Below are 10,719 nucleotides of genomic sequence, written 5' to 3' on the forward strand. Positions count from 1 at the left end.
TGGTATTTAATGCTCTGGAGTCTCTATGGAGTTATCTCTCTGGAAGTTTTCTGTCTAGAATATACTTGCCTTTTTTCCTGCTATGCCACTCTAAACCTTTCATGTTTCCTGAAACTCACACAAGATATCAACCCTGCTGTAAAAGCCTCCAGGTTAAATAAACTCTCCTTAAGTCATGGTCCTTTGTATGTATTTTTAGACTATATCACATTTATTCTAACATTTGCTTGGACATGCCTTTATATTACTATAACAGTATTTTCAAATGTACTGAGAAAAAGGAAACAATTGAAAAATTTAAACTTAAGTATTTTGTTAAAAACAATTTCAGCAATACATATACAATATCTATGTATATAAATATTTTGACAGACTAATATAAATTGCCCAGAATTTTTTCACTGGGATTTCTGAAAATGCTGACGATCTTAAAATCCAATGACCTTAAAACCTCACAATATGAGACGTTTTACTTTATTTTAGTAAATATACATTATCTTCAAAAGGTTTATCCACTTACTGTGGATATTTGGTCTATATATTTAATGCTGAATCTTAGATTTCTAAATGTCAAAATGTAAGTAAGCCACATTCTCAAGGTGGGACACATATGCTTCATTGAGATTCTCTGTTATTCATGTTGGTACAAAATTTACATTTTAATAGCATCACAAGAATCAGGTATACACAAAAGTAGTCTCCACAAAGAACTGCTAGTAACTTTATGTAGCAAAATATAGTGCTCTCTTTTAGGTTTCTCATTTTGTTAATTTTTATGTTCATGTTCTGATGATACCATTGAGCTGTGAAAAAATAATAACAAAACATCTCATTATGCTTTATGTCCAATTGTAAAATTGATCTTCATAGGGAATGTATATTTATTGTGATCTATCAGATAATCATTGTGGATAAGTTTATAAATACATTCTATCTGTGGAGAAATGGCACCTCCTTAGATGTGCCCCAAAAGGGTATGCCATCATTATGGGGTCTGCAATATTTCACAGATTGGATTTCTCTCAACTTCACTTTTCTAATTCGTTACATGAAAATGGTACCTACTTCATACAGATTTGGTAAACATATGTGAAAACATTATATCATAAAATTTAGTGTAAAATCATTATTGAACTCTCAATGACGAATGTAATGATTATGTACTGTAAATATCTACTAATAAAAATTAAAATGAAAAAGTAAATAGAAAAAATAAAATCTCTTTTAAAATTTTTCTCACTTGTACTGAAATTTCTAAAGATTCATTTTCTCTAAGAATGTTTTCCTAATGTTTACCCATGAAATTGGTAAATGTTTAAAGTCAAGTGCCAAATAGTTAATATTTTAGGCTGTATAGGCCAATATTCTCTCTCGTGGCTACTGAAGCATTGCACCATAAAAGTACCAGTGTTCTAGATAACATGCAAAAGAATGAGCACCACTATTTACAAACAAACAAACAAACAAGTGAAAACAGAGGGGATGATTTGGCCTGTCTTTCAGCCCGTATTTTCTCATTTCTGCTTTAATGTCTAGAGGGGCTATATTCTTCTATTTTTATTTTTTGAGGCTTCAATTCAGACAGAGTTCCAAAGTATGGTACATTTCATTTAATTCTCAACTTAATCTCAGTGTATGCTTATATCAAGGTTAAAATTAGACAAAATTTCCTTTAGAAGATCCCTTTATCTTGACTGTATAGTTCTAAACTTTTGTTTTTATTTTTCTTTATTTTCAAGCTGGTGATTATTCTTCCTTTCTGCTGGGGAAAACATTCAATTGTTTTCCATTGGACATTTATTATTCAGATGTTATTTCTGTTTTCACTTTTCATTTTCATTAACAAATTTTACAAAACTATATTATGTAATAGGCCCCTGTGGCCATGAATTATGATGTCTGTTTGAATAGATTAAGAAATGCCTACCAGGACTGGGGATTTAGCTCAGTGGTTCTGCCTCCTGTCTCTCAAGGGGAAGGTTCCAAGTTCGAAACCTGGTACCAAAAAAAAAAAAAAAGAGCCTACCAGATAAGGAAAGCATTGTTCTGGGTGTGTCTGTGATGATTGACATGGAAGCCAGCAAATTGAAGAAGGGAGACCCATCCTGATTGTGGGTGGTGTCTGCAATAGGCTTTCAGCTTATATGGGATAAAATGGGAAAAAAGGAAATGTCCTCATTTTGAAGCTTTAGTCTTTCTAAGTGAAAATGTCCTTTGTGGTGGTTGCTTTTGGATATCAATCACCACGTCTCCAGTTTTGTTAGCTTTCTTGTGAAGATAGCATAACAGTGACCCTCCAGTGAGCTTAAAGGCCTTCATCCTTGGACTGGTGCTGCTGCATCTTTGATCCCTTTTCTGTGCCTTCAAGTTTCTAGGCTGAGCAGGTGATGGATCTTGTGGCCCTTGGCATGCAGACATCACTGTGGACTTTCCTGCCTCTAACTTTGTAAGCATATCTAATAAATTCTCTTGCATAATTATACATATATATTCTGTTCCTCTAGGGAACAATAAGGACTATAGGACCACATGTTATTTTCTAAGATTATTTTATCTTTGTTATTAAATGAGTGGTATCTATCTCATAGAATTATTGCACCTTTCTCAAGGCAATATTTCTCATAATATGAGGTGCCAAGCATCCATACCATTATTTTTGAAGCTTTTCAAGAATTCTGATGCTCTGTCTCCTTGTGAGTGCTTGCTCAAGCAAAATTACTAACCCTGTTTGTGTTCAGAGCTGCTGTTCTGCAGACACCATTAATTCAAATTTGAGGCCTGAAGCTATCTTTAAAGGAAGGCTTTGGAACAATATGAGTTTTTCAGAAACAATTTTAGCTTCATAATGAAAATGAAAGAAAGTATCACTGTGTTGAAGTTTCCCACCCCTGGGCACGGATGTATATGAAGCCCCATCAATGTGAAAATAAAAGTTATTTTGCCATCTTTAATAGTGTCCTTTTCTCAAAGGATATTTGCTGCTTCTTACCCATTTTTTATTCCAGAACTTGATTATTTTTTTTCATTCCAGTCTTATTATTGGGTTAGCAGATCCATTGTACATTAAAAAAGAAGACTAAAGTCTAACTAAAAATTTTCATGGCATATTGAAGTTATATAAGTTAAGCAACATGTAAAATACAATTTGAACTTTGAATAGACCTACTGAGATATTTTAGTAGATATTTCATTACTTTAGATATTCTATTATCTATTAAATAGACTTAATATAGAGCATAATGATATCTAACTATTATAACTTTATTTTAAAAGGATAAAAAGCAGAAACACCAGACACCATTGGTAAGGGCACACAGGCCTCAGCCAGAGGCCTGCCCAGATAGCAACACAGCACAGAAATCCAGAAGGGCATCATTCTGAGTCTAGGAATTGGCACAGTGGTGAACAGCATCTCCAAGGCTTATTAAGAATTGAAGCCCACTGGGTGACCAAAGAGTCACCTCAGTAAAGGCACAACAGACTGCAGAGGTTGGTGAGTTGTTGGGGTCAACAGCTCTTATCAGAAACTGGACTCGCTGTGGGGTAAGGGCAGCTCAAACCCACATTAGAATTGTGCAGAGTTCAAACTTGAAGGAGGTCAGGGAGCTCAATTCTAGCCTCACAGCCAGAAACTAGGCTGAACTTCAGTGGACTATGGCTGGCTTTCTAAGCTCAGTTGACAAAGATTTGTATGTGACCCACATTTTCCACCAATGACCACAAAGATATACCTTGAATAAGACATTTTTTCTTCTTTTCTTTTTTCCTTCATTTCTCGCCTTTCTTGTGCCTATTTTTGTCCTGTTTTTCCTTGATTGTTTTTATTTTTATATTAGTGAGAATACAGTTTCTAATTTTTCTGTTGCTGTTAGTTTGTTCTGTTCTTGTTTCTATTCCTTCCTTCTGCTTTCCTTCTGTCTTCACCAGTTTCCCAAATTTGCATGATTTTCCTGTGTCCTCTTACCTTACTTCTAACCTTTCCCTCTCCTTCTATTTTTCTACCCCTCAACTCCTTCTAAATCTCCCCAGAGGGAAAATTTGCTATATTGAAAGTCTTATTTAATCCAAATATATTTGTAGATTTTGAAAAATAACCACAAGTGTAGTTCATGCAGTCAAAGGTGGTATATTAAGAGTTGCTACAGTTTACCATTCTCTAGGCTATGTTTGATACTATTGTTGATGCTGATTATATTACTTTGGCCAAGGTGACATGATTGTTCTAGGGAGTTTTCCTTGATGGTATACCAAGCCTGAGATTGTCTAAGGGCTATTAGAGACTCAAAACCCAAAAGCCAACTACACCTGGAAGACAATCCAAGAAGGAGCCATTCCATAAAGGTTCTAAATACTAGCAATAAAGATAGTTGCAATAAGCAATTTACATCACTTCTTGGCCTTTTGGCTAAGTTCAAGTGCAATAAACATTTTAAAAGCAGCAACTCAAGAATTAAACCAAAACAGCAGCATCAACAACAACAATAACAACAACAACAAATAGAAATGACAAGACATTAAACAAGAGTCAAAACCAGACTTCGAGATCTCCAAGAGCAACTCCAAGAGGCAATGAGATGGAAAAATCTGAAACTCAACCATCTGGACTCCCTGAACAGGAAACAAGAGAGGATCTGGAAAAAATAAAATCAAAAATAATTCCTTAGGTGAAAACAGAGATGGTGACCATAATGAAAGACATGATTAATAACTCTAGAGCAGACACAGGCAAAAAAACAGAGGAGCTGAGGAAAATAATAGAAACCAGGAATAACCAGCATAGGAAAGAATTGGAAAGCAAAAAACACACATCCAAGCAGATATCCAAGAAATTAAAATTTCCACTGAAAGTTTATGCAACAGAAAAAGTGAATGTGAGGATAGAATTTCAGATATAGGAGACAGAATTTAAGTTAACAAACACAAAAACAGATTTAAAACATAGATTTAAAAATAGGAGGGAACTATGAGAAATCAATCCAAGAGCTACTGGTTGATGCAGAAAAGAATAATGTAAGATTGATTAGAGTGAGTGAAGGATTAAGAGATATCACAAAAGACACAAATAAACTTTACATAGAAGTAATCACAGAAATGTCCCAAACAGAGAAAAATTCTTTGACATGAAGATAAATGAGACATACAGAACTCCAACTAGCCATGATTTAAAAAAATCTACACCTAGGCATATAATAGTCAAGATTCTAGAAATCCAACACAAGAACAAAGAATTAAAAGCAGTTAGAGAAAAGAAACAATGGATGCATATTGAGGCCATACTCTTAAGTGAAATAAATAGAACACACATGTAAACACCGAATAATTTCTCTAGTGTGAGAAACTGAAAGTGTAAATAAGGATTAAAAGGATTAATAATGAATAATTGATAATTTGAAATTGGAACAGGTCCAAAGGGGTAGGGGTGGTGGGAGGGGAAGGGGAAAGGAAAGAAGAGAAAGGAAAAATTATGAGAAAAGAAAAAAATGGAAATGAAGTCTATGTAAATAGGGAAGGGTGGCGGGGGTGAGGGGCACACAGGTAATGGGGAAAAAAATAAAAACCAAGATACATCATGTACAGGTACAAGCACCTGATGATAAATGTATTGTATACCTAATATGTACTAATAAAAGAATTTAAGGGGAAAAAAAGAAACAAATCACATACAAAGGAAAGCCCATCAGAATCACAGAAGACTTCTCAATACAAACCCTCAAGTTAAGGAAAGCCTGGAGTGAAGTATTTCAAGCTCTATATGAAAACAACGTCCAACCCAGATTGATGTATCCTGTAAAACTATCTTTCAAAATTGATGGAGAAAAAAGATACTTTCATGACAAAGAACACCTGAGGAACTTCATGAGTACCAAACCAGCACTCCGAAAAATTCTAAATAATATCCGGGGAAATGACAATGAGGGTCACAACTTGATGAAACCAATAGAATGAATCTGTCAGGCAAGGCAAGAAATTAAATGCAAAGAGAGGGAGAAAAAAATTCAAAAATAGAAAAAGATCATGACAAGGATAGGTCAATACATATCAGTTATAACCATCAATATTAATAGTCTCAATTCCCCCATCAAAAGAAATAGACTTGCAGAATGGATCAAGAAGCAAGATCCAGGGGCCGGGGATTTAGCTCAGTTGCACAGCACCTACCTCGCAAGCACAAGGTCATGAGTTCGATCCCTGGTACCACAAAAAAAAAAAAAAAAAAAAAAAAAGAAAGAAAAACCAAGTTCCAGCAATATGCTGCATACAAGAAAGGCAATTAATTCAAAAAGAAATTCATAGACTGAAAGTCTATGGAAAACAATACTTCATGGGATAGGAATCCAAAAGAAAGCAGGGGTAGCGATCCTATTTAAAGATAAAGTAAATTTCAAATAAAGATTTAGAGAGACAAAGAAGGTCACTACATCCTTGTAAAGGGAACAAACCAAGGGAAAATGATGACAACCATAAATATATATGTGCCAAATACTAATACACCCAACAAGTATAAAAGAAGTATTAATTGAAGTGAATAATCAAATAAGGACTAATACAATAGTAGTGGGGGACCTCAATACCTCACTGTCACAAATAGATCAACTAGAAAAAAAAATCAACAATGAAACACTATAACTGAACGAAACTCTTGAACAAATGGACTTAATAGATATCTACAGTGTTGCACCCCATAAAATCAGAATATACATTCTTCTCAGCTGCACATGGGCCATTCATCAAAGTAGACCACATGCTAGCTCACTGAACATGCCTAAGTAAATGCAAAGGAATTGAAGTCATCCCCTGTAGACTACCAGATCATATGCAATGAAATTGGAGGTCAATAGCAGAAGAAACCATAAGAACTCCAAATACACATGCAAATTGAATAACACTCTCCTGAACAATCAATGGGTCACAGAGGAAATTAAAGAAGAAATTAGACATTTTCTACAATTAAATGACAATACCAATATAACATACCAGAATTTATGAGACACAATAAAAGCAGTCCTATGAGGGAAATCAAAGCAGTGAATAGATATATTAGGAAAATAGAATGAGCTCACATAAACAACCTAATTCTGAACCGCAGGCTTCTAGAAAGAGAAGAGCAAGACATACCCAAAAGTCATACAAGAGAGGAAATTATGAAAATCAGAGCAAAAATCAATACAGTGGAGACTAAGTGAACAATACAAAAAAATCAGTGAGGCAAGGAGTTGATTCTTTGAAGGAATAAATAAAATTGATAAACTCTTAGCCAAACATCAGAAAAAAAAAGGAAAGAAAAGGCTCAAATCCATGCAATTAAGAATGAAAAGGGTGAAATTAAACAGTTCCAACAGAAATCCAGAGGATCATCAATACCTACTTCAAGAACCTGTACTCCAATAAGATGGAAAACACAGAAGAACTGGATAGATCTTAGATATTTATGAATTGCCAAAGTTGAACCAAGAAGACATAAAAATTTAAGCAATTCAATATCACTCAGTGAAATTGAAAATGTAATTAAAAACTTAGCAACAAAGAACAGCCCACGTCCTTATGACTTCACTGCTTAATTCTACAAGACATTTAGTGAAGAGCTATTGCCACTACTGCTCAAACTCTTTAGTGGAACTGAAAGGGAAGCAATATTCCAAAATTCATTTCCAGAAGTAACCATTACCTTGATCCCCAAAGCAGAGCAAGACCCAACCAAAAAAGAGAACTAGAGGCCAATCTCCCTAATAAACATAGATGCAAAAGTCTTTAATAAGATACTGGCAAACAGAATGCAGAAGATCATCAAGGCCAAGTTGGATTCATTCCAGAGATGCAAGGATGGTTCAACATACGTAAATCAATAAATGTAATACATTATATTGACAGAGTCAAGGACAAAAACCATAGGATCATCTCAATCAATGCAGAAAATGCATTTAAAATTATCCAACACCCATTCATGATAAAAACTCTACAGAAATTGGAATGGACAGTCTCTATTTCAAAATGATAAAAGCCATCTATGAAAAGCCAATAGCCAGTATCATACTAAAGAGTCAAAAACTGAAAACCTTCACACTAAAATCAGGAACTAGACAAGGATGCCTACTATCACCACTCCTGTTCAATATAGTATTAGAAACACTAGCCACAACAATTAGAAAAGAAAAAGAAATAAAAGGGATATAGATTAGAAGTGAAGACGTTAAACTGTCACTATTTGCAGATATATGATACTCTATATAGAAAATCCCAAAAACTCTACCAAAAGACTTCCAGACTTTATAACCAAATTCAGTAGAGTAGCTGGATACAAGGTCAACACTCAAAAATCAATAGCCTTCTTGTACATGAATAATGGACTCAGCGAGAGAGAAATGGGGAAGACAATTCCTTTCATAATAGCATCCAAAAGCATCTAGGAATCAATCTAAGGAAGGACTCAAAAGACCTCTACTCTGAAAACTGCAGCAGTCTGAAAAAAAGAGATTGAAGAGGATATCAGAAAATGGAAAGACATTCCTTGTTCTTGGGTAGGAAGAACCAATATAGTTAAAATGGTCATACTTCCAAAACTGCTGTATAGATTCAGTGCAATCTCAACTGAAATTCCAACCACATAATTTACAGAACTAGAGGAAAGAATCCAAAAATTCATTTGGGACAAGAAGAGACCTAGAATAGCAAAAGCAATTCTTGAAAACAGAGACAAGGGAGGAGGTACCACAACCCCCAATTTGAAACTATACTACAGAGCTACTGTAATAAAAGCAGCATGATACTGGCCCAGAAACAGACTGGAGCATCAATGGAATAGATTAGAAGATCCAGAAACAACTCCAGACATTCCCACCCACCTCATCTTAGACAAAGGAGCCAAAAGCCATCACTGGAGAAAAGATAGTCTCTTTATTAAATGGTACTGGAAGAACTGGGTTTCAACTTGCCAAAGATTAAAAGTAGGCCCAAAAGTAGACCCATATCTCTCACCATGAACTAAACTTTTATTGAAATGGGTCAAAGATCTAAATATTAAAACAGAAACACTAAACCTACTAGAAGAGAGGTTAGGTAGAACTGTTGAAGACATTGGCATAGAAAAAAGACTTTATGAATAAAACTTCAACTGCACTGGAACTAGCACAAACAATCAACAACTGGTATCTCATCTTATTAAAAAGCTTCTGCACAGCAAGATAAAGCACCAACAGAGTGAAGAGACAACCCACAATAGGGAAAAAACTTTGTACCAGCTGTTCCTAAGCCAAAGTTCTGCTATCTAGAATATATAAAGAATTTTAAAACGTCAGATCCCCCAAATTTGAAGACCCAGTCAAAAAAGGGTATCTGAAATGAACAGACAGTTCTCAGATTAAGAAGTAGAAACAGCAAATAAACACATGAAATAATGTTCAACATGACTGGTCATTTAAGAGATACAAATGAAAACAATGCTGAGATTCCACCTCACTCCAGAAAGAATGGCTGCTATCAAGAAATCAGCCGATGACAGGACCATTTCCTGGAAGCGCACTAAGGACAGCTCAAATTAACTGGGGCCGAGGTGGAGGGGAATTGTTTTAATTATGGCCACGTCCCAGGGTGGGGGGGATCCCGATGGCAGAACTGCAATCACTGTGCTGAACCGGGCGGTGGAACTAGATTCGGAGTCCGGGTACCAGCGGGCCCTAGTTTGTTACCAAGAAGGGACTGATCTGCTTATACAGGTTCGGAAAGGCACGCAGGATCATACTGAGAGATGTTATCTCAGAGAAAAAATTACTCACTACATGGATAGAGCAGAAGACATAAAGAAATACTTGGATCAAGTAAAAAAGGATGGAAAATATCACAAACAAATTAAGATAGAAGAGAATGCAACAGGTTTTGGTTATGAGTCACTTTTTAAAGAATACCTTAATACGACAGTCATAGAAGTTTGGATAGAAGACCCTTACATTAGACAAACTTATCAGCTATATAACTTCCTTCGATTTTGTGAGATGCTTATTAAGAAACCATGTAAAGTAAAAAAGATTCATCTTCTCACCTCTCTGGATAAACGGTTTGGGAAAGTACAACAAAGTTGCCTGGAAGAAATAAAAGAGTCAATCAGGAATCATGGAGTGCTGTTGGATATAGAATATTCTTCTTCAATACATGACTGAGAAATTAGGTTCAACAATGGATGGATGATTAAGATTGGAAGAGGACTTGATTACTTTAAGCAGCCACAGGAAGATACCTAGAAGAGGAACAGCTGGGTCAAATGGAATTTCTAGTTTTTTGAAGATGCATTGCAAATTTCCAAGAAAATCCCTTGAAACTCTGTTTATGTTCTGATTGAATATCAGTGTTTAACCTGTAACAGAACAGAGTCCTTGGCCTACTGCAGTATCCTTCATATAGTGGCAACTCAAATGCTGTTACTATAACTCTTAGATAAATAGTACAGATTTGGCTTTCTGTGAATCAAATGCAACTTAACTACATTTTTAAAAGATCTCTGGTGAGACTGTAAAACATATGTATACCTGTTATATTTGAAACTTAGAGATAAATATTTATTCCTCATCAAAGAAATATCTAATACTATTTTCAAGTTAATAAAATTGAATTTATTATAAAAAAAGAAATCAACTAATAACAAATGGTGGCAGGGCTGTGGAGAAAAAGTAAGCCTTTTTCACTGATGGTGGAAGTATAGACTGGTGCAACCTCTGTGGATATCAGTAT

General features: G+C 35.1%; 1 pseudogene; it reads left to right on the forward strand.

Moving 5' to 3' along the window:
* Window positions 1–9,563: 9,563 nt before the first annotated feature.
* On the forward strand, window positions 9,564–10,232 carry LOC101710701 (MIT domain-containing protein 1 pseudogene; annotated as a pseudogene).
* Window positions 10,233–10,719: the final 487 nt, after the last annotated feature.

Source organism: Heterocephalus glaber, unplaced genomic scaffold, assembly GCF_053883595.1.
Source record: "Heterocephalus glaber isolate CG9 unplaced genomic scaffold, H.glaber_assembly_v1.0 deba00001461, whole genome shotgun sequence".
Classification (NCBI taxonomy): Eukaryota; Metazoa; Chordata; class Mammalia; order Rodentia; family Bathyergidae; genus Heterocephalus; species Heterocephalus glaber.